This window comes from Ranitomeya variabilis, chromosome 2, assembly GCF_051348905.1.
Source record: "Ranitomeya variabilis isolate aRanVar5 chromosome 2, aRanVar5.hap1, whole genome shotgun sequence".
In the NCBI taxonomy this organism is placed as follows: Eukaryota; Metazoa; Chordata; class Amphibia; order Anura; family Dendrobatidae; genus Ranitomeya; species Ranitomeya variabilis.
Genome location: NC_135233.1, coordinates 838,758,819 through 838,784,267, shown reverse-complemented (window position 1 = coordinate 838,784,267; position 25,449 = coordinate 838,758,819). Strand labels below are relative to the sequence as shown.

The 25,449-nt window shown below is 44.9% G+C and overlaps 1 long non-coding RNA gene across 1 annotated transcript in view; it reads left to right on the top strand.

Annotated features, from left to right (window-relative positions):
• The first annotated feature begins 7,735 nt into the window (after positions 1 to 7,735).
• LOC143807960 (uncharacterized) overlaps positions 7,736 to 25,449 on the top strand; it is a 69,913-nt gene continuing 52,199 nt past the window's right edge. The window contains exon 1 of the long non-coding RNA XR_013221847.1: positions 7,736 to 8,022. This is a non-coding gene — a long non-coding RNA (uncharacterized LOC143807960). The remainder of the gene's footprint in view (positions 8,023 to 25,449) is intronic.

Sequence of the window (25,449 nt, the reverse complement as noted above, 5' to 3'; positions counted from 1 at the left end):
ATTGAGTGGGGGCGCCGTGTTGAACTTAGGGTGCCAACCTTCGCGGCAAGGTAGGAGAAGGAAGGGAAGAATACACATCCCCACCCCCTCAAGAGAATCTTTACTTTTAAATTAAGATTGTTCTGTCTATGTCTTTGTGATCCTACTATGTGGGTATTTTAGACCATTAATTAATTAAAGTGATATTTTAGAAGTTATTTTGCTTTTTTTAATTATAATCTACTGTATATACTCCGCTTATATATTTATGTTTTGGTTCTTAAATAAACCATCTTGGACATTTTAATGAAATTTCTTACTGTGCCTTTCTCAACTGCAACCAAGTGAGTAGAAACCCTACATAACACATTGAGTCTGATGCATCAAAGCTTTCAGGCCAGAATTTTGGTGTAAATTTTGAAAACTAACAAAATTTAGGCGCAACTTTGAGTTTCTCCAAAATGTTACCACTTTTAGCGTTCTCACAACAGGTTCTTCCAGCGCGGACAAAATGGACGAACTTGGGGTTGTAGGACTGCCACTTGTCAAATTCATGATTAGTGGCAGTGTTCGCTACACCACAAATCTTACACCAGCAGGGCCTGGAATAGGATTTGTGGCAAGACGCTCACAGAGGTGTACACCACTCATCCAATCCTCCTGATTCATGAGGAGATTTATGCCTCTTCATAAATCAGGACCGACTGACTCCAGCACCCCCTCCCCTTATCAAGACAAGCATGAACAATAGCAGTCTTGATGTATTGGGTCCATTGTGCCTATGAAAATGCTGTATAACTGGCAGAACAGTGCAATGTTGATCCTTCCCAATGAGAAAACTGATGGGTTGTTTACTAAAAGATTTACAGCATGGAATAAACGTCCAAGTGATGACGAGCTCAACTGTTTCTCAGACATTTTCCTGAAGTATTAAGCCATGTGTGACCTGCCTCACTAATACTGACATTTCTTTAAAAGATGTAGGTATATTTTGCAGCCTAGTGTGACTATGTTCCTTAACAAGCTGAACACCTGCAGGCAAATGTGCAATATTGTGGTTACTAGTACATTTTATAACTATCAGCACACACTGGAATTAGGTATCAGTTATCCATAATAGGCCAAAGAAATAATTTTTCAGGACCGCTGTGTGTTTTCTACTAGTTTTGCAAATCAATATATCACATCAGCCATCTCGTTGCCATTTCTAGGCCCCCAAAATAATTTTTCTGAGCTGGTTTGTGTTTTTTTTATTAGTCTGGGAAATAAACAAGTGGCATCAGCCATCTAGTTACCATTTCTAGGCCAAATAAATAAATTTTCAGGGCAGCTATGTTTTTTCTAGTACTGTTGCAAATAAATAAATCTACTCTTCCGCCATCTCTCTGTGAGTAGTGTTTAGAAAATCCACTTCAAAAAATGAGGAGAGCATCAAACAAGGGACGATTATGCGGCCATAGTGGTGCTGGTGTAGCTGCTAATGGAGGTGGTGTAGCTGATATAGGGAGGGGACGCGGTTGTTCTGTACCTGCTATGTGCACAAGTATAAGGCTGGAGTCACACTTGGCGTAAGACAATACGCCACGTATTATACGTCCGTACTACGGCCGTAATACGGAGAAATGTTCCCAAAATATTGATCCGTAGTCAGGGTGTGTCAGCGTATTTTGCGCATGGCATCCTCCGTATGTAATCCGTATGGCATCCGTACTGCGAGATTTTCGCGCAGGCTTGCAAAACCGACATCTAATGGATTTATGTGCTCAAATGTTAGGGAAAACATATATACAGTATATATATATATATATATGTCATTGAGACACATATATATATATATTCTGTATTTAGATTTCATTCAGCGCGATATCTGTGAACAGCCGGTAATTCAATTGCCGGCTTTTCATTTCTCCTGCACAAACCCGACAGGATATGAGACATGGTTTACATATAGTAAACCATCTCATATCCCCTTTTTTTTTGCATATTCCACACTACTAATGTTAGTAGTGTGTATGTGCAAAATTTCAGCGCTGTAGCTGCTGAAATAAAGGGTTAAATGGCGGAAAAAATTGGCGTGGGCTCCCGCGCAATTTTCTCCGCCAGAGTGGTAAAGCCAGTGACTGACGGCAGATATTAATAGCCAGGAGAGGGTCCATGGTTATTGGCCCCCCCGTGGCTAAAAACATCTGCCCCCAGCCACCCCAGAAAAGGCACATCTGGAAGATGCGCACTTGGCCACTCTCTTCCCACTCCCTGTAGTGGTGGGATATGGGGTAATGAAGGGTTAATGCCACCTTGCTATTGTAAGGAGACATTAAGCCAGATTAATAATGGAGAGGCGTCAATTATGACACCTATCCATTATTAATCCAATTGTTGGAAAGGGTTAAAAAACACACACACACATTATTAAAAAGGATTTTAATGAAATAAACACAGCGGTTGTTGTAATAATTTATTGTTCTCGCAATCCATTTCCAGGCCCTCGCTTGGCAAAATAATAAACGCACAAGATACATACCTTCTGATGTCAGATCACGTCCCACGAAGTAATCCATCTGAAGGGGTTAACTAATATTACAGGCAGGAGCCCTGCTAAATGCACGGCCGTAGAAAGCCGTATAATACTGAACCGTAATATACGGCTAATAGGAGCAGCCCCATTGAGAATAATTGTGCCGTATGTAATGCGAGTTTTACGGACGTAGTTTCTGCGCTCTTACGTCCGTAAAACTCGCATGTGTGACCCCGGCCTAACACGTTCCTCTGGTGCATGCAGGCGACAGGATGTTATGTATTCTTTTGTAGGCCCGAATACCGTAGCATGAATGGTGAGGCCACAAGATGTTAGTTTGGATTGCTGAGAGTGGCTCCAATTCCTTCGCATTATCTTCCACCCAGTCCAGTACAGACAGTGCACAGTTGGCACCTGAGGACCATGGTCATCCAGCTTCCACCTCACCCCCTTGCAAATCAGCCAAGCAGTCTGAGCCCCAAGTCATATAGCAGTCTCTTCTGCTTGCTTGTGGCTTCACTGGCTGTAATTCCATGGCCCATCCACCTGCCCCTGCTCCACACAGACCTTTGATTCAGTTAATTACCTCTGACAGATTACCTTGGTAAAGGCCAGTGGGCCGAAACGTTGGGTCTCAAATTCTGTCTTGACTTGGCTTCCTCAATAAATATATTATTCTTCGGCAAGATTACATGTTGTGCCAAAGGTTTTTTTCTACAATTATGACAATTTTATAGCTGCTTTAAGACACCAATGTTCGGGTCACCATTTGACTTCTATTGGGTACGGTTTTGGGGTGAAGCTCGAGGTCAAACTTTTCACCACATGTTCGGCGAACCTCAACATCCACGGGTTTGCTTATCTGTAATGGTGAGAACTTATTTAGACTGCACACTCAGGCTGGTGGGACCTGTGGACTGTGGTCATGTGACTCTGATGACCAGTCGCCCTTTTCCCCATGCTTTAGTTGAAGCTATGATGGGGACCTGTTCTTTTTTTAGTATTTTGCTGCCTGCTTATGATAGGTCAGCATAATACTGTGAGAAGTACACACCCCCTGTGAAAACTATATGATGATACCCAATGGGACGTAAAGGCAATCTGTCAGCTGATACTTGCTTCCTAATCTATCCATGAGCACCTTGTACCACGCACTGTATTAGAAATTCGACGTATCAGAGAAAATCATATTCTAATAGCTGTTGGGCTTCTCCCCTCCTTCTGCCCTGGATTGATATTTATCTGCCTATGAGCCGCCCCTATAGGCAGAGACCTGTCGGTCACTGTCAGCGGGCAGGGAGAAGCTGTCAGAGACCCATGTGACCAACTACAGCGCAGTCTTGGGCAGCTATAAAAGTTTTTTTTTTTTTAAACACCGCAGCGTTTCAGAGTCAAACTTACATGATCATACAGCCAGTGCCTGATAAATGCTGTCCATGGATTGGGCAGTATGTATCAGCTGATAGGTTCCCTTTAGAAAAGTTAACTCATTAGGTGGCAAATACTTTGTCAATACCTCCACAATGTAGAGGCAAAATTAGAAACTAACAAAAACTATTTATCCACACTATGCATCCACTGCAGAGTGTGTCCAGCTCAACATGAAAAATTTGGTGAAAGGTCCTTTTTAAGATATCCACTGTTTATCACCATCTCAAGACTCCATTGCTGTCTGACTGCAGAAGGAAGCTGAAGAAGGTGCTCATCCACTGTAGATACAGAACCTGTTGGCAAAATGCTCTTTTGACAGACAGCAATCTCTCTTGATTTCTGCATGCAAATGAGCATTCTGCGTGGCCAATCTTGTGTTTTCAATGGGGAGAGAAAAGAAATCAGATGTCGGACACCTCTGGTGTTGACATACTGTATTTTTCGCTTTATAAGATGCTCCGGATTATAAGATGCACGCCAAATTTTGAGGAGAAAAATAGGATTTTTTTTTTTTTATAAAATGGTGGTGCTTCATATAATCCATGCATCTTATTGCTTACCGGGGGTGGTGGCTGCAGTGAAGCAGAGACCCAGGGTCGCTGCTCGAGGAGGCGGGAGTGGGGTGATGCTGCAGGCTGGTATGAAGGGGTGTCTGGCAGTGCTGCTGGTGTCTGGCGCTGCTGTCCGGTGCTCTGCGGGTGTCTCTGGTGCCCAGTGGCACTGCGGGGGTGTCCGGCGGTCCTGCTGCGGGTGTCTGGCGCTGCTACCCAGTGCTCTGCTGGTATTTTCGGTACTGCGGGTGCCCGCCCGGACTGCACCGCCTGAGCTGCTGCGGCATACTCCAGTGCTGCCAGGGCTCTGCCGACATTTTGTGAAAGGCCAGAGCCCCGGCAGTCCCATGATTTCCTGTGTGGTGGACTCCGGTAAAATGGCCGCCAGGGGAGCGGCGCATGAGCAGATGAAGATCTCGGTGGGACCCTGCAGCACCGATGACACCAGCAGAGCACCGGGCAGCAATGCCGGGCACCCGCAGTAGCACCGCTGGACACCCTCCGCAGCACCGCCGGGCACCGGAGACACCCGCTGAGCACTGGGTAGCAGCGCCGGACACTCGCAGCACCACCAGACACCCCTTCATCCCAGCCTGCGGCCTGCAGCAACGGTACCTGTAAGCTACATTTGCATTATAAGACGCACCCCCATTTTCCCCCAAAATTTTTTTGGGAAAAAGTGCGTCTTATAATCAAAAAAATACGGTATTTCCCCTGATAATGAAAGGATCAAGGGAACCTGTCAGCTGATTCATGCTGCCTGATCAATGGGAAGCACAAATCAGACACTGACTGCGTTATTGCAGCTATGTATATTTTAGGTACACACGTTCCGTATTTTGCATCAGTTTCTGTAAGCTAAAATCAGAAGTGGAACAATTAGAGAAAACGTATAATAGAAAGACGTCACCACTTCCGTATTTATCACCCACTCCTGGTTATGGATTACAAATACTGATGTAAAATACTGACCAAATACTGAGCATGTGACCGTGGCCTTCGACTGAAATGCTGCAATGTTTCAGAGTAAATAATCTTTAAAACGCTGGCCAGCGACTAAATGTCTGAGATGACCAGTCCAAGGCAATGTCCCTGACTTCTGCCCGCTCCTTTAAAATTAGACTGGACAATTCTGTTTCATCATTTGTAAGGGGGAGTTTTTGAAGGTCCCCATAAACATCAGATGCTCAGCTATCCTCATACATAGTAAGTTGTAATGAAATTAAACAGTATGATCAAGACAAACAATGTTGCCAGGGACATACAATAATAGCCACTTGCAAAATGTGTTCGTTTAAAATTACATTATTTTATTGGGCACTTGTACCCTTTGGCATGTTATACTAATATTTGGATAGCAATTGATTGAGCACAACACAGCAAGTTTGTCAGATCATTGTCAGCATTACTATTTTGTCTCCATATGGCTGAGGTGATGGAACAAGCAGGGTATAGTCCAGCATAATTTATATGTATTTACTTTTTTGTTAAAACAACATATATGTGGGTTATTCAGACAGGCTTCCCTCGCACAAGAGGATTCTTGTCAACATTTTTTATAGCTAAATGTGTTTTAGAATGTTTAATAAAATAATGTAATTTTAAACGAACACATTTTTGTAAGTGGCTATTATTGTATGTCCCTAGCAACATTGTTTGTCTCGGTCATACTGTTTGATTTCATTGATATTTTGATATAACCACAACCTTTTTTGGACTATTGTTTGATAATTTCATAGTAAGTTGTAAGCAGAAGAAAAATGGAAAAACAATGCATCTCAGCCAATGTACAAAGACTTTTATTACAGCATTTACTGTTTTTAAAATAGTTTTCTACACATAATAAAATGCACATCATACAAGATCACACAGTTTATAATCAGCAACACTGAGATTTGTGCTTTAATAAAGATGAAGGATAGACAATGAGTGTCTGATTGGGAAAGGAGGGGCTGAGGAAAAAGAAAAACTGGTAGAGGATGCTGAAGAAGTGCTCATCACCATCTGACAGGCAGTGCTTAATGCTTGCTAAGCAAAGATCATTTATTGTATATTAGCTCCCTCTTCTGTAATTTATTGGAACTGCATGTAAGCAGTGATTGCCGCTATTATTGTCACTTTATTACAAGTTTTTCATTTTCAGAACATTATACAAACATGAAAGCTAATCTCCAGTCTCCCACTTACTTAAGCCCAGCTACCTTCTCTTGAGCTGTTCCCAGTAAGTAAGGCTGACAAGTTTCCAGATAGAATCCTTGTGCTTCAAGCAGCATTGCAAGGAGGAAGGATAGCTTTCCTGCCTTGTAATTGGGCTCAGCTAGTCTCTGTAAGGGTACCGTCACACATTGAAATTTCCATCGCTACGACGTTACGATTCGTGACGTTCTAGCGATATCGTTACGATATCGCTGTGTCTGACACGCTACTGCGATCAGACACCCTGCTGAGAATCGTACGTCGTAGCAGATCGTTTGGAACTTTCTTTCGTCGCTTGATCACCCGCTGACATCGCTGGATCGTTGTGTGTGACAGCGATCCAGCGATGTCTTTGCTTGTAACCAGGGTAAACATCGGGTAACTAAGCGCAGGGCCGCGCTTAGTAACCCGATGTTTACCCTGGTTACAAGCGTAAACGTAAAAAAACAAACCGTACATACTCACCCGTCGGTGTCCTTCAGGTCCCTTGCCGTCTGCTTCCTGCTCTGAGTGCCGGACGGAAAGTGAGAGCAGAGCGCAGCGGTGCTGTGATCTGCTCTCACTGTACGGCTGCACTCAGAGCAGGAAGCAGACGGCAAGGGACCTGAAGGACACCGACGGGTGAGTATGTACTGTTTGTTTTTTTACGTTTACGCTGGTAACCAGGGTAAACATCGGGTTACTAAGCGCGGCCCTGCGCTTAGTTACCCGATGTTTACCCTGGTTACCCGGGGACTTCGGCATCGCTCCAGTGCCGTGATTGCAACGTGTGACCGCAGTCTACGACGCTGGAGCGATGATTATACGACGCTGCGACGTCACGAATCGTGCCGTCGCAGCGATGAAAATTTCAATGTGTGACGGTACCCTTAGAGAGTGAACTGTGATAACATCAGGAGAGCATTAGGAACCTGCTTCTGCTGCTGCTGCACATCTGAGCTGAGAGCAAAAGTCCAGGAAAGTGTGTGTTGGGGGTGGGGTCTAGTGTCTGCTGTATAGGACACTGAGAGGTGATACTGCAAGGAGAGAGAGTGCCATGTGATACTTACTGTGAGGCAGCTGATAAGAAGTGAGGAGTTTGGACTCTGTAAGAACTGTTTGCTGCCAGTGTGTTTGTGAAGGTGCTAACCATGAGAGCTGTGTGACTTTGGAGCTCTGTGGAATCTCTGCTGTGCTGAGCTGAAAAGCAACAGAAGACATTGATCCTGTGCAAACCCAGGTGGGTTGCTTTCAGGGAAGTTGTGAGTGATTGCTGGAGGAGACGGGTATCCCGTACCATCCGTATTGAGAAGGACCCGGACAAGACCCATTGAAGTGCTATCCTGTACCGTATCCTAAGGCTACAGAACTGTAAGTCCCCGCGTGCCAACAAGGCGCTTAGCCTTGTTTTTCTGTAGCTGTTTTGGTGCCAAAGATTTTGGGACTGGCTGCAGCCAATGCAAGTTATATGCCTGAGTAGAGACTCCCTTCATGTTAACGATACTGTAATAATAGATACCCGGGTATCCCAAGCTTAAGTGTTTAAGAGGTTCTGTTACATATATATAGTGTATTGTGAGTTTTGATCAATTTATACTCAGTGTGCCATTTCAGGGGGTCTCATAATATCATCTCCAATTTACACCTGTTTTCTTAGTACCTTGTTTGACTTTTTGTTAGGTAAATTTCTTCTACAATCCTGGCTGAATGATTGTAAATAACAGAGGAATCTCAGGCTCTTTAATACAATATTGAATTTCACTTGAACTCCTAGTAAAGGAAGTGTTGTTATTTCTGTCTCCGTCTCGGTTTGTGGCTCACTGGATCTTATTTGGACCTCTGGTCATTACATTTTTGGTGTAGTGGTTAGGATCCAGTGTTTGTCATGGACGGAGGTGAGGAAAGAAATGATCCCCTGGCATCCACGGCAACTTTGGGAGGGTATTTGCCGCTAGGAGCTTTACTCCAGCACATGCCAAAACACGACAGGCGTAATATGGCGTTGCAGGATTGGGCTGAGAGTGTCCAGAGTATTCTGCATATGTGTAATCTGGACTCCGCGTTACACGCAGAGATGGCATTAAATGCACTAGAGGGCGACGCTAGGCGAATGGTGATGTTACGTCTGGAATCAGAGAGGAATATGTTAGAGGAAGATTTTGGAATTGTCAGGCTATTTGCACATGTTCAGGAAAGTTAGCAGAATTTTCCTGAGAAAATCCAGACTACTTTTGCAGAAAATCTGCTCGCGTTTTTTTTGCGGATTTTTCTGAAGGTTCCAAATGCAATAATAAAGCGGCAAATCCACGAAAAATCTGCAAAATTAATAAACATGATGCTTTTTTTCCGCGATGTGTTTTTTCGTGGAAAAAAACCGCAACATGTGCACAAAAATTGCGGAATGCATTAAAATTGATGGGATACTTAATGTAAGCTTTTTTTAAGCATTTTTGCAGCAGAAAACCACCAAAAATACATAAAACAAACACGAAAAAATCCGGAATGTGTGCACATAGCCTTAGAGGGGAGTTTAGGAGGCCGAGCTCCTGTGGCCCAGCTTCGGTCCCTTTTCTTTAATCGCCCCCAAAAGGGAATGTGAGTCCCTGATGCAGTGCTCTAATATCATACAGGAGACGTTGAATGAGGTGCAGCGACTAGACCCAGGGGCTATGGGGGCGTTCCGAGAAGTAGACCGCTTGCTCCGGGATCAATTCATCACTGGGTTAGCCAATAGACTCCTCCGAGACAAATTGGTAGAGATGGCCCGTTCTGCACCGGAATTATCCTTTTGGCAGATATATCGAGCTGCGATGAAAAGGGAGGAGAAGTCTGTCCTGGTGGCCAAGGGGTCAGTAAACAGTGCACAGCTGGAGTGAAGCCAGTCGTCAGTGTCAGGAGGGGAAGGGCTGGTAAGCGTGGTATAAGCTCTGCATGCCGAGCTGAAAGCTGAAGCTGGAGGTGTCTAAACTTAGAGCTGAGCTGGTCTCAACTACCGCACTACATCTGCCGTGTCCCCTGGATTGGTGGTTCTGCAGGCATCCAGTTCGCCCTCTGTGAAAAAGTCAAGTCCTCATCCACGAGGAGCAGTCACCTGATGAAAGTGTGGACGCCGGGGACACATCTCTCATTATTGCCGGATTCCTGCAGCCCCAGAGGCTCCTTCGACGGCTCTAAACTTCCAACCACTGCCGTGAGAGGACGAGCAGCAGCGGCCCACCCCCCACAAAGCCCTCAATGGAATGAACAAGATTTGTTTGCATGCAGTCCAGTGTTGGAAGCAGAGTTTGAAGGGCGAAAGATGAGGTGCTTGGTCGGCACGGGATCCGAATGTACCATAATGCCTTTAGAAGTGTATGAGAGATACCACAATAGCTGTAGCTTTGGAATCTCTTGCCCCTCTCACACATACCAAAGCTCGCAAAATCAACAGACAGGCCTGGCACACCAGCCTGACCAAAGAACTGAGGCGAGCTTCCAGGGCTGCTGAGCGCAGATGGAAAAGATCCCACTCCAACGAGCACTTCATCGCATTCAAACAGTCCCTCACTACTTTCAAGACCACACTAGCCACAGCTAAACAAACCTACTTCTCATCTCTAATATCCTCCCTGTCTCACAACCCTAAACAGTTATTCAACACCTTCAACTCTCTCAGAGACAGTTTTGGTCAACAACCCCCAGAGCCCTTCCTCCCGACTTCCCAGCCCTCCACCTCCAAAACCAACTTCTCCATTACAGAAGATCAACTCTCCACTCTACTCTCAAGATCGCATCTCACCACCTGTGCACTTGACCCGCTCCCATCCCACTTCATCCCAAACCTCACCACAGTCTTCATCCCAACCCTAACCCATCTCTTCAACCTATCACTAACAACTGGTGTTTTCCCCTCAAGCTTTAAACATGCCTCCATCACACCTATCCTCAAAAAGCCCTCTCTTGACCCATCCTCTGTATCTAGCTATCGCCCTATATCACTTCTCCCCTATGCCTCCAAACTGCTGGAACAACACGTCTACCTTGAACTGTCCTCCCATCTCTCTTCTTGCTCCCTCTTTGACCGCTTACAATCTGGCTTCCGGTCACACCATTCCACTGAAACTGCCCTAACTAAGGTCACAAATGACCTCTTAACCGCCAAGAGCAAGCGACACTACTCTGTCCTCCTCCTCCTCGACCTGTCGGCTGCCTTTGACACAGTGGACCATTCCCTATTATTACAGACCCTCTCATCCCTTGGCATCACAGACTTGGCCCTATCCTGGATCTCGTCATACTTAACTGACCGAACATTCAGTGTCTCCCACTCACACACACCTCCTCACCTCGCCCCCTATCTGTCGGAGTCCCACAAGGTTCAGTCCTTGGGCCCCTGCTCTTTTCCATTTACACCTTTGGCCTGGGACAGCTCATAGAATCTCATGGCTTTCAGTATCACCTCTATGGTGATGACACACAGATCTACATCTCTGGACCAGATATCACCTCCCTACTAACCAGAATCCCTCAATGTCTGTCCACTATTTCATCCTTCTTCTCCGCTAGATTTCTGAAACTTAACATGGACAAAACAGAATTCATCATCTTTCCCCCATTTCACGCGACCCCCCCAATGAACCTATCCATTACAGTAAATGGCTGCCCACTCTCCCCAGTCCCACAAGCTCGCTGCCTCTGGGTAATCCTTGACACTGATCTCTCCTTCAAACCACATATCCAAGCCCTTTCCACTTCTTGCCGACTTCAACTCAAAAATATTTCACGAATCCGTACATTCCTCAACCAAGAATCTGCAAAAACCCTAGTCCATGCCCTCATCATCTCTCGCCTTGACTACTGCAACCTCCTGGTCTGTGGCCTCCCCTCTAACACTCTCGCACCCCTCCAATCTATTCTAAACTCAGCTGCCCGATTAATCCACCTGTCCCCCCGCTATTCCCCGGCCTCTCCCCTCTGTCAATCCCTGCACTGGCTCCCCATTACCCAGAGACTCCAGTACAAAACCCTAACCATGACGTACAAAGCCATCCACAACCTGTCTCCTCCATACATCTGTTACCTCATCTCCCGGTACTTTCCTGCACGCAACCTCCGATCTTCACAAGATCTCCTTCTCTACTCCCCTCTTATCTCCTCTTCCCACAATCGTATACAAGATCTCTCTGGCGTATCACCCCTACTCTGGAACCTTCTACCACAACACATCAGACTCTCGCCTACCATCGAAACCTTCAAAAAGAGCCTGAAGACCTACCTCTTCCGACAAGCCTACAACATGCAGTAACCACCGATCGACCAAACCGCTGCACGACCAGCTCTATCCTCGCCTACTGTATTCTCACCCATCTCTTGTAGATTGTGAGCCTTCACGGGCAGGGTCCTCTCTCCTCCTGTACCAGTTATGACTTGTATTGTTTAAGATTATTGTACTTGTTTTTATTATGTATACCCCTCTTCACATGTAAAGCGCCATGGAATAAATGGCGCTATAACAATAAATAATAATAATAATACTTCAGTCAACTAGTGGTTCCTGAAGATGGCCGAGTGATGCGACTTACCACCACTAACAGTGGCCAACTGACGGTTAAGGGGATCGTGTGGATGCAGCTGAAAATGTTCAAGAGCTGGGTCAGAAAGGGATAGATAGTGCTGGTAGACCACCCCCCTAGAAGAGGGATGGAGGTGATGCTCAGAATGAACGTGCTGCGAGATTTGAATCACCAGATGTACACTGTGTTCCAAATTATTATGCACAAAGAGTTTAGGAGTGATAAGGTTAGAATTTTTTTGTTTGTCATTTAAACTGATTGATGGTGAAGTGTGTCAGGGCTCTTTATATCACTGAAAGCAATTGCAGATACCTGTGCAAATTAGTTTGGCAGGTGTGTCCAAATAAAGGCAAGACTACTTAAGAAGGCTGTTCCACATTATTAAGCAGCCTACAAAATGGGAAAGAAAAAGGATGTGTCGGCTGCTGAGAAGCAACAAATTGTGGAGTATTTAGGTCAAGGCATGACTACAATCAACATTGCCAAGACACTTCATCGTGATCATCGCACAATCAAGAAGTATGTAGCTGATTCCCAGCACACACGTGTGCGTGCTGATAAGGAAAAATTGAGGACTCTTTCCAACAGGCAATTGCGTAAGGTTAAAAGAGCAGCTGCAAAAATGCCTTGTCATAGCAGCAGACAAGTTTTTGAAGCTGCTGGTGCCTCCAACGTCCCCAGAACAACAAGATGCAGGTCCCTTCAGAGGTTTGCAGCTGTGCGTTAACCATCCTGTCGACCACCTCTATCCACTGCACACAAGCAGAAACGGCTCCAGTGGGCCAAACGATACATGAAGACTGACTTCCAAACTGTTTTGTTCACCGATAAGTGCCGTGCAACGCTCGATGGTCCAGATGGATGGAGTGGAGGATGGCTGGTTGATGGACACCCCATGAAAACATGCTAAGGCGCCAGCAAGGAGGAGGTGGAGTAATGTTTTGGGCTGGAATCATGGGGAGAGAGATTGTCGGCCCCTTTATGATCCCTGAAGGAGTAAAGATGAACTCTATAATCTATGTGGAGTTTCTAAAACAACACTTCCTGCCATGGTTCAAGAGGAAGAACCGTGCTTTCCGAAGCAAGATCATTTTCATGCATGATAATGCACCGTCTCATGCTGCAAAAAACACATCTGCATCTCTGGCTGCTATGGGCATAAAAGAGGACAAACTTATGGTGTGGCCACCATCTTCCCCTGACCTCATCCCCATTGAGAACCTCTGGAGCATCATCAAAAGGAGTGTCTATGATGGCGGGAGGCAGTTCACATCTAAGCAACAGCTCTGGGATGGGATTCTGTCCACATGCAAAACAATTGAAGCAGAAACCATCCAAAAACTGACAAATTCAATGGACGAGAGAGTTCAGAAGCTTCTTTCGAACAGGAGGTCCTATGTGCAAATGTAACATCACCTAGAATAAAGTTTTCACTTGAAAACTGTTTGATTTCATTTTGTAATAAGCTGATAATGCTTATAACTTCTCAATTGACCATTGTTTTGTTCAAAATAAAAAAAAAAGGTTGAAAACTCTGCTGTGCATAATAATTTGGAACATGCATTTTGAGTGTTTATTTTTTAAATATACTGTTTTCATAGGCAGTTTGTTCCAAAAGATTGCAATTATACTAGAATAGTAGATGACTGGAAAATAACAATGACTGCAATTCAGATAGGTAATTTAGAGAAAATATGAGGAAATATTATTTGCATAATAATTTGGAACACAGTGTATGTCAGTGAGAGACCCTGATACTGGACCCGTGCTACAATCTACCGACCCACAAAGAGAATGTTACACCATCTAGTGCTTTGCTGCGACCTGCAGAAGAGTGCGATCCCAGGGGGCCGGGTGGGCCTGGTTCGAGTGCCATCGCGGACCATGATCTTGCTGGCACCCAGACAAGAGGAACTCTTAATGCTGCCAGTGGGGGCTGCACAGAGATTAAATGGGCTTGAAGTACTACTCGAGCCAGCTCCAGAGAAGTCCTCATTTGTCAAGGCACATGTGGCCCGGTCTCTGGCGATTGTGAAGAATGCCAGTCCGATGCATCAACGTTTTAGATGAGACTGTTACAATTACCGCTGGGACCATTCTAGCTGAACTGTTTGTGCCGGCGGAGAAGATGCCTGACAAGGCACTAGTTGAACTCCTATTCCAGTAAAGTATTGTTATTTCTGTCTCTGTCTCAGTTTGTGACTCACTGGATCTTAGGCTACGTTCACATTTGCGGTCGGCGCCGCAGCGTCGGGCGCCGCAGCGTCGCCGCATGCGTCATGCGCCCCTATATTTAACATGGGGGCGCATGGACATGCGTCGCACTTGCGTTTTGCGCCGCATGCGTCCCTGCGGCGCCCGCGTCCTGGCGCAGAGGACGCAGCAAGTTGCATTTTTGCTGCGTCCAAAATCAATGAAAAAAAGGACGCATGCGGCGCAAAACGCAGCGTTGTGCATGCGTTTTGCTGCGTTTTTGTTTGCGTTGTGCGTTGCGGCGCCGACGCTGCGGCACACAACGCAAATGTGAACGTAGCCTTATTCGGACCTCTGGTCATTACATCTCCTTCAGGGCAGGAATGGGCATCTAGCAATTCTGGCAAATCCTAGCTAGGCAGGTCTGTCAATGGGCCGCATTGATCCGCAATACTATTAACTGTTTACAACTGTGGCGAAGCAAAGAGCCATCGGCTCCCTGCTCTACCACTTAACTCAGGCAAACCACAGGCAGCTTCTGACCCAGGGACTGCAAGAGGCTGGTCATCAGGCATTGCAATGACAGCACTTCTGCATCTGGCGAGAGACTGTAGTGAGGAGGAGCATATCACCACTTGGTGGTGTTGGTAAAATATTAGTTTATTTTATAGTTTGCCAGTCACTGCAGGGCTGCTAATACTATTACAATGAGGCCCAAGTGGAAACTATTCCCTGGGAACAGTTTTAAACATAATTTTTGTTGATTGTCGATTTTTCTGCTGATTTAGATGAACAAAGGCATGCAGTTAGTTTTCTTCTATCATGTCAGTTTTTTCTCTACAGTTTAACTCTAGGCTGGAGCGAGAGTAACACTAATACTCTCCTATTGGCCGAGAGTGAATCGCCTTCAAGTGAGGAGGAGTGGAGGACGGCCTTGGCAGCTGGCAACAGGTTGTATTTGTCTAATCTATTCAGTTACATGTGACACAGTGTGGAGAGAGGTTGTGCACTCTCTATATAGAGAAACATAATCCAAAAATGTGCACAGTTATTTCTTTTCTTTCAGATTGTCTGTCTTTGCTATTTCTCGATGTAAGTGCCTAAACAGCTCTAATTCCTTTTGTTGTCCCCTTCACCCCCGTGCCTTTTTTCACCTTCATGACTGGGCCAAATTTTACAATTCTGATCAGTGTCATTTTATGTGGTAATAACTCTGAAATACTTCAACGGATCCCACTGATTCTGAGATTGTTTTCTCCTGACATATTGTACTTCATGATGGTTGTAGAATTTTTTCGTTATGACTTGCGTTTACTTCTGAAAAAAATGGAAATTTGGCAAAAGTGTGGAAAATGTTAAACTTTTAATTTTTATGCCATTAAATCCGAGAGTTAGATCACACAAATTACTTAATAAATAACATTTCCTACATGTCAACTTTACAATTTTTACAGTTTTTACAATTATTTTTTTGTTAGGAAGTTATAAGGGTTAAAAATTGACCAGCAATTTCTCATTTTTTCCAGCAAAATTTACAAAACCATTCTAATTAACCCCTTCCCGACATGTGACGGTATAGTACGTCACATGTCGGGACCCCCGCTTTGATGTGCGCTCCGGCGGTGAGCGCACATCAAAGTCGCGATATGTCAGCTGTTTTTTACAGCTGACATGTGCGCGCAATAGCGGCGGGTGAAATCGCGATCACCCGCCGCTATTAACTAGTTAAATGCCGCTGTCAAACGCAGACAGCGGCATTTAACTACCGCATCCGGCCGTGCGGCCGGATATGAGCGCATCGCCGACCCCCGTCACATGATCGGGGGTCGGCGATGCTTGTACATTGTAACCATAGAGGTCCTGGAGACCTCTATGGTTACTGATCGCCGGTGGCTGTGAGCGCCACCCTGTGGTCGGCGCTCACAGCACACCTGCATTTTAGCTACATAACAGCGATCTGATGATCGCTGTTATGTAGCAGAGCCGATCGGGCTGTGCCTGCTTCTAGCCTCCCATGGAGGCTATAGAAGCATGGTAAAAGTTTAAAAAAAAAGTAAAAAAAAATGTGAAAAAAATAAAAAAAATATAAAAGTTTAAATCACCCCCCTTTCGCCCCAATCAAAATAAATCAATTAAAAAAAAACCCAACCTACACATATTTGGTATCGCCGCGTTCAGAATCGCCCGATCTATCAATAAAAAAAGCATTAACCTGATCGCTAAACGGCGTAATGAGAAAAAAAATCGAAACGCCAGATTTACGTTTTTTTGGTCGCCACGACATTGCATTAAAATGCAATAACGGGCGATCAAAAGAACGTATCTGCACCAAAATGCTATCATTAAAAATGCCAGCTCGGTACGCAAAAAATAAGCCCTCACCTGACCCCAGATCACGAAAAATGGAGACGCTACGAGTATCGGAAAATGGCGCAATTTTGTTTTGTTTTGTTTTTTGCAAAGTTTGGAATTTTTTTTCACCACTTAGGTGAAAAATAACCTAGTCATGTTAGGTGTCTATGAACTCGTACTGACCTGGAGAATCATAATGGCAGGTCAGTTTTAGCATTTAGTGAACCTAGCAAAATAGGCAAGCAAAAAACAAGTGTGGGATTGTACTTTTTTTGCAATTTCACTGCACTTGGAATTTTTTCCCGTTTTCTAGTACACGACATGGTAAAACCAATGATGTCGTTCAAAAGTACAACTCGTCCCGCAAAAAATAAGCCCTCACATGGCCAAATTGACGGAAAAATAAAAAAGTTATGGCTCTGGGAAGGAGGGGAGCGAAAAACGAAAACGGAAAAAGCTTCGGGGGTGAAGGGGTTAATACACCCCTCAAGGTACTCAAAACCACATTCAACAAGTTTATTAGCTCTTCAGGTTCTTCACAGGAATTTTTGGAATGTGGAAGGAAAAGATGTGTGTGTGTGTGTGTGTGTGTGTGTGTGTGTGTGTGTGTGTGTGTGTGTGTGTGTGTGTGGTGGGGGGGGCGTGACAAGTTTGACGTTTTCAGAGAGGCCTGTAAACTATACTTCAGGTTATGTGCTTGTTCCTCAGGAACCTCCTTCAGGGCGACCCCCAAGCATGGGCATTCTCTCTCCTGTCTGAATCCCAGTCGCTACAGATGGTGGAGGATTTTTTTCTGGCTCAGGGTAATATATACGAAGACCCTGACCACATCTTCCTGGCCACCTGGCCACACTACGTCAGCTTCAGCAGGGAGACCGGCCGGTGGAGGAGTATTGCTCCGAGTTTCGGGGGTGGTCCACTGACATTAAGTGGAATGACTCCGTGCTCTTTAGCCAGCTCTTTGAAAGGCTATCAGTAAGGGTGAAGGATTAGCTAGCCCTGTATGAGACTCCAGTTTTTCTTGAGGCAGCCATGTCTCTGGCAATTCGGGTGGATCACCGTCTTTGCCAGACACATAAAGAGACACCCCAATGTGCGGGATCTCCGGGGCCAAGTAAAACTTGATCTAAGTCATCTGAGGAACCTATGCAGTTGGGTGGAGTAACTCGTTCTGGAAAGCAGTCTGTTGTTCGGCACAAAGAGGGAGTATGTTTTTACTGTGGTAGAAAGGGCCATTTTGTGGGCACCTGTCCTTCCCTATCTCACAGTAAACAGCTGCTGGAAAACTAAGGAGCCCAGGTTGCGGGAAGGTTAGCAACCCGGGTGTACATATCTCCCCTGGGTGTAGGACCCACTTTTTTTTGCCAGCTGAAAGCCATCTAGGCAAAAATAAGGTGGTTATTTCTGCATTTCTAGACAGTGGAGCGGGGTTTAACTTGATCGATGCTAGGTTAAACATGGAAATGTTGAAGGATTCGAAAATTTATCAGGAATTGAGCTGTAATTCTACAGAGAGTAAAACTAAATAAAATCTTTTATTTAAGGAAGGTCTTTCTATGGGAGTGTTTAATGAAAAAATGATGGATAAACTTAAGGTAGAATGCCCAATAGTACCCATTTTTCATTTGCTACCAAAAGTTCATAAAGAGATTTTCCCTCCCCAACCGAATGTAGCTAGGATTGGTAGTCTGAATGAACCCTTGAGTTCCTGGGTGGAATTGCACCACCAACCCTTGGCTTGAAGTCTCCCTACTTATTTAAGAGACACTAAACATGTCATCACCTCATTAGACAGCAAAAGTTGGTCTAAAGGATCCGTGTGGCTAAACTGTGATGTCATCAATTTATATCTCTCAGGACAAAGCTTGTGTGGTTCTACAGAGACAATTGTATAGCAGATATTACTCAGCCACACAGGAGCTCATAGTTATGGCAGTGGAATATTTGCTTCACAACAATTATTTTTCATTTAGTAACACCCTTTTTCTTCAGAAACAGGGCGCCCCTATGGGAGCAGGCTTTTCACCATCATTAGCGAATATTTATATCAGGGGCAGACACTGTCAGCTTGAGGCCCCTGTGCAAGAAATGTGTCTGGGCCTCTCTCCTTCTATGGCAACAAAGCTATATATATTATTATTATTATTATTATTATATATACATAGAGAATGAGAAGAACTATACTATATTTCTCATTGGAGGTATTTGCTATTACTGATATTTTACCTACTACATATTAGGATAGGATGTTGGAGATGGGAATATCCCTTTAAGTTACCTTTAGTCAAACATTTGTTAGGACCCCAGCAATTCCAATTCTCTACTATATATGAACACTCAGCTGGCCTAGGAACGTACGCGCTTCCAATAGGAGCGGAGAGTAAGTCATTACCAGAAACTAATGGTGGATTATCTCACAGGAGAGGAAGTGGATCAGTAGTTGACGTTCAAAGAGCCTGACCTTTTCTCCACCTCTGGGGAGATTTGAGAGGTCCTGTTATACATTAATTGCTCTCTTGGACCGGCAGAAATGATCAAATTGTGTTGACTTCTCTCTAATTTGCACAGAGGCCTTTAGTGTGAGTCTCATAGCTGGTCCGGTGAGTCTCTGAGTTGCCTGCCAGGGCGGTGGCGTACTCGGTACCGGGTCTGGTACTTAAAGGAGATGTCACGGTGGCTGCGACCCGGTCCGTGGCCCTGGGCGTCCAATTAAAGGGAAAGGTCTTTAAGGGAATTGGTGAATAAAATTTGTGTTCGTGACGCCACCTGTGGTATTCGGTCAGTGTGGACCGACACTGCTTAAAAGGGTCCTCTGGGGTGATGTTATGGCAGCTAGATGGTATAACTTCCCACAGGTGAGGTAGGACCCAAGTGCTCGCGGTGTATAGGTGAAGATGGTGAGTAGTGCGGTAACAAACAGAGGACACAGATTTGCAGTCTCTTTACCTGATTTACAGAAACTTTAGGCAACCACAGTCCAGGGCACCAGATCACAGGTATAGGCAGGGTCCGGCCGGCTTGGAAGCTAATCCAGAGTCCCCTTTACCAGGTGGAGACGAAAGCCTTCCTCAAAGCGCAATGGTGTTATAGTCTCTTACTGCCTATGGCTTCTAATAAGGTCCTCACAGTTCCTCCCTGTCCCCCATATAGGTTAGGACACAAGTATGACAGATGACTCGAGCCTTTTTATAGGGTCTCTATCACGACCCGGGCTCTATGTGCCTCCTGGGTGTAAAGGTGGACAGGTAACTTAAAGTCCACCTGTCCTGCCAGTTTCTGCTATGCCTCTTAGAGTCCGACACGGCCTCGGTCTTCCGGCTACCGGAATCTGCGCTCAGCCAGGGAGGTAGCCAAATCGCTGCTAAGCTCCCCTGGTATCACTCTCCTGTGCTCTGCTCTCCAGCACACTTTCCACAAACTTTCCTTTCCTTCTCAGTTCCCTTTCTCCACGAGCTGTAGCGACTCTGGCTACATGGCCCCTTCAGTCTTTCTGACATTCACTGTCCGACTGCTCTCGTCTCTGTCCTCTGACAAACTGCCCACTAACTTCCCCTCCAGCCAGAATATAATAGGGAAGTTCCCCTTAATCCAGGTTCAGAGGTCCCCCTTCTGGCCTGGAGTATGAACATGTTGTGCATATGTGATTACCTGATAAAAGAGGTCTTTAATCGCTTCCAAGCGTGACACCACTCTCCCCGTGAGGAAAGCAATGCCACTGTGACAACCAGGACCCTGGGGTGTCACATCTCCATTGCCCAAGATCCCAAATACACCAGGAGCTGCCATTGTTGGGGGTAGATAGATATAAAGATAGATATTAATGAGATAGATAGATAGATGATAGATAATTGATAGATAGGTAATAGATAGATTGATATGTAATAGATAGATGATAGATAGATAATAATAGATAGATAGATAGATAGATAGATAGATAGATAGATAGATAGATAGATAGATAGAGTGCCTTGCAAAAGTATTCGGCCCCCTGGAACTTGTCAACCTTTTCCCACATATCATGCTTCAAACATAAAGATACAAAATATAAATTTTTGGTGAAGAATCAACAACTGGAACACAATTGTGAAGTTGAACGAAATTTATTGGTTATTTTAAATTTTTGTGGAAATTCAAAAACTGAAACGTGGGGCGTGCAATATTATTCGGCCCCTTTACTTTCAGTGCAACAAACTCACTCCAGAAGTTCATTGTGGATCCCTGGATGATCCAATGTTGTCCTAAATGCCTAATGATGGTAAATATAATCCACCTGTGTGTAATCAAGTCTCCATATAAATGCACCTGCTCTGTGATAGTCTCAGGGTTCTGTTTGAAGCACAGAGAGCATCATGAAGACCAAGCAACACAATAGGCAGGATCATGATACTGTTGTGGAGAAGTTTAAAGCCGGATTTGGATACAAAATGATTTCCAAAACTTTAAACATCCCAAGGAGCACTGTGCAAGCGATCATATTGAAATGGAAGGACTATCATACCACTGCAAATCTACCAAGACCCGGCCGTCCCTCTAAACTTTCATCTCAAACAAGGAGAAGACTGATCAGAGATACAGCCAAGAGGCCCATGATCACTCTGGACGAACTGTAGAGATCTACAGCTGACGTGGGACAGTCTGTCCATAGGACAACAATCAGTCGTACACTGCACAAATCTGGCCTTTATGGAAGAGTGGCAAGAAGAAAGCCATTTCTCAAAGATATCCATAAAAAGTGTTGTTTAAAGTTTGCAACAAGCCACCTGGAAGACACACCAAACATGTGGAAGAAGGTGTCCTGGACAGATGAAACCAAAATCGAACTTTTTGGCAACAATGCCAAACGATATGTTTGACGTAAAGGCAGCGCAGCTCATCACCCTTAACACACTATCCCCACTGTCAAACATGGTGGTGGCAGCATCATGGTTTGGGCCTGCTTTTCTTCAGCAGGAACAGGGAAGATGGTTATGTAGCGCCCCCACTGCCGCAGGGCCGAGGGGTACCCGGTACCGGGCCTCTGAGTCTCTGCTCTGGGGTTGTCACGGTGGCTAGACCCGGTCCGTGACCCTGCTGAGGGGCATACAGTAATAGATGTGGATAGTGGTGGTGGTGCGGTGCAGTAAATAACGAGGACACCAGGTTGCAGTCTCTTTACCTCTTTACTGAAGGTCTCTGGGTCCTCAGTCCGGAATACGGTTCACCGGGCTGCGCAAGTCCGGCCGGTCCAATGGCACCTCCAGAGTTCTCCTTGCAGGTGGAAATCTGTGCCTTCCTGCTAGCGCTATGTGTTGTGGTCCTCCCCTGCTGTGCTTACGGGATAGTCCCCACAACTGTTGTGTCTGTTTCTCGTGTTCCCTCACAACTCGATTAGATGATCTTCTGCTAATCTTCCGTCCCTCCCAGGTGTTATGGTTGGGACGCACCTGTATGACGGGTAGGCTCGGAGCTGTTCTGGGACCCTAGAGTCGCCCCTCTCCACAGGTTGCCCCCTATGTCTGCGTAGGTGATTTAAGTGAGACAGCCCGCCTGTGACTGACTGTCCTGCCGTTGGTTTGAAGTATGGCTTAGAGCTCTGTACCTCCTCGGCGTTCCGGCCGCCGGTTGTTTACACCTCAGTAGGATGTTGCCTCGATCTTACAGCACGACTCCTACTGGTATTCTCCTCCTTGCTTTGATCTCGTTTCTCACTCAGCACAATAAATCTCGCTTCTTGTCCTTTCTTAGGGCACCGCCGCTATGAAGTGCAGGCGCGGTCCCGTAGCTTTCTCTCCGTTTGCCAGGCCTCTGTCAGGATCCCACCCCTGACAGGGACCCTACCGAATCTTCCCCTACAACACCCTCTGCCACAAGGTGTTGCCTGGTTCCAACCCAGTCAGCGTTCTCTCTAACTTCCTGCCTGACCCCCAGTTTTACCAGTATGTGAGGAGTGGCCTAATGAATAGCACCCTTAGCTCCCCCTGGAGGCCCGACTGTGAAATGTATTGGTGTATGTGATACCTGGTCAGATGAACTCCTTCAGTGCCATCAGACGTACCATAGCCCCCCTTAGCGGCGGAGCCACAGTACTGCAACGACCAGGACTCTGGGGCGCTGCAGTTAAAATTGATGGGAAGATGGATGGAGCCAAATACAGGACCATTCTTGAAGAAAACCTGTTGAAGTCTGCAAAAGACCTGAGACTGGGACGGAGATTTGTCTTCCAACAAGACAATGATCCCAAACATAAAGCAAAATCTACAATGGAATGGTTCACTAATAAACGTATCAAGGTGTTAGAATGACCAAGTCAAAGTCCAGACCTCAATCCAATCCAGAATTTGTGGAAAGAGCTAAAAACTGCTGTTCACAAACGATCTCCATCAAATCTCACTCAGCTCAAGCTGTTTGCCAAGGAAGAATGGGCAAGAATTTCAGTCTCTCGATGTACAAAACTGATAGAGACATAACCCAAACAACTTGCAGCTGTAATCGCAGCAAAAGGTGGCGCAACAAAGTAATAAGTTAAAGGGGCCGAATAATATTGTACGCCCCACGTTTCAGTTTTTGAATTTCCACAAAAATTTAAAATTACCAATACATTTCATTCAACTTCACAATTGTGTTCCACTTGTTGTTGATTCTTCACCAAAAATTTACATTTGGTATCTTTAAGTTTGAGGCATTATATGTGGGAAAAGGTTGAAAAGTTCCAGGGGGCCGAATACTTTCGCAAGGCACTGTATGTAATGACCAGGCCGAACGTTCCCTGCTATCCATCCCCACACGGTGTCCTCAGCCGAAAGAATTATAAGACACACCGGTCTTGGGGATAACAGTTGGTTTTACTTCAGCAGGAACGGGAATTATAACTTGGAACAAATAAGGAACAGTCTCTCATGGGTAGTCCACGGCAATTACAGTTCACACTTAGATGCTGAGATGTGATTGGGGTCTGAAGCTCTAAGAGCACTCGACAGTGTCTTTTGATAGCTTACAGAAGGAGGTAGATGCAGCAATGAGGTTACAGACCTACACTCTGGGTTAACTCCACAGTGTGTCACGGCACGTGCACAAGTACTTATAGGTGAATGTAAAAACTGAGGTGATTCCATTCAGAAAGACGTTAGAATGACATCTGTAGAGGTTTTAGAGGGAACTCAGGCTCTTAGGCCAGCAGGAGATCTAGTCGTGAAAACAGCCTCCGTGTGTGTTCTGCTCTCCCTGAGGGCATCCCTCAGACTAAAGAACATTCTAGACTTGCCTGGAAAACAGCTCCTCCTATTGACCATGTGACTACGATCTGGCCAATAGGACACCAGATTCTCATCTCAGATCCTTACAAAACAATAATTATGAGTCATTGTACACTTTCACCATTAGATGACGCCAGAACACAGCAAATGAGAAATGCATTGCATCTGAAATGGAGGTGACTAGAAATGGAGAATTACAGCTCACAAATGCAATAATGTTGAGGGGCAGTTAGAGAGTGAGCTGTAGTGTACAGAAGCTACTCACAATGCAGGATTACTTAATGGGAAGGACACACTCTCGACTGGGTCACTACAGATAGGTAATAGATAGATAGATAATAGATAGATTATAGATAGGTAGATCGATAGATAGATATAGAGATAGATAGATAGATAGATAGATATGAGATAGATAATAGATAGATAGGTAATAGATACTGTAGATAGATGATAGATAATAGATGATAGATCGATAGATAGATACGAGATAGATAGACAGATAACAGATATAAAGATAGATATGAGAGAGATAGATAGATAGATAGATAGATAGATGATAGATAGATAGATAATAGATAGACATGAGATAGATAATAGATAGATAGGTAATAGATACTGTAGATAGATGATAGATAATAGATGATAGATCGATAGATAGATACGAGATAGATAGACAGATAACAGATATAAAGATAGATATGAGAGAGATAGATAGATAGATAGATAGATAGATAGATAGATAATACACTGCTCAAAAAAATAAAGGGAACATTTAAACAACAGAATATAACTCCAAGTAAATCAAACTTCTGTGAAATCAAACTGTCCACTTAGGAAGCAACACTGTTTGACAATCAATTTCACATGCTGTTGTGCAAATGGAATGGACAACAGATGGAAATTATTGGCAATCATCAAGACACACTGAATAAGGCTACGTTCACATTTGCGGTTTGCGCTGCAGCGTCCTCGCCGCAAGACAACGCATGCGTCGTGCGGCCCTATCTTTAACATTGGGGCCGCATGTACATGCGTTGTCATGCGTTGTGTTGCGTTTTACAACGCATGCGGCGTTAGGGCGCACCTGGCAGGGCGCGGCAAACGCAACATGTTGCATTTTTTGGGCGGCGCCGACCTTTTAAAAAACGCATGCGTCGTGTTTGCGTCGTGTTTGCTTCGTCGATGCGCCTTATTCCCCATTGAAGTGTATTGACAACGCAGACGACGCAAGTACTTGCGTTGTGGTGCGTTGTACGACGCATGCGTTTTCAATTAAAAAATGCAAAAAATTGTCTAGACTTTGTCTAGACACTTAAAAAAAGCACTATATATATATATATATATATATATATATATATATATATATATATATATATAAAAAAGGGGGTTGGCATTGTCTTTCACAAGGCTATTCTACAGAGAAGACAGACAGAGAGGAGCAATCTGCTTTCAAAACCTGTAAGTATATA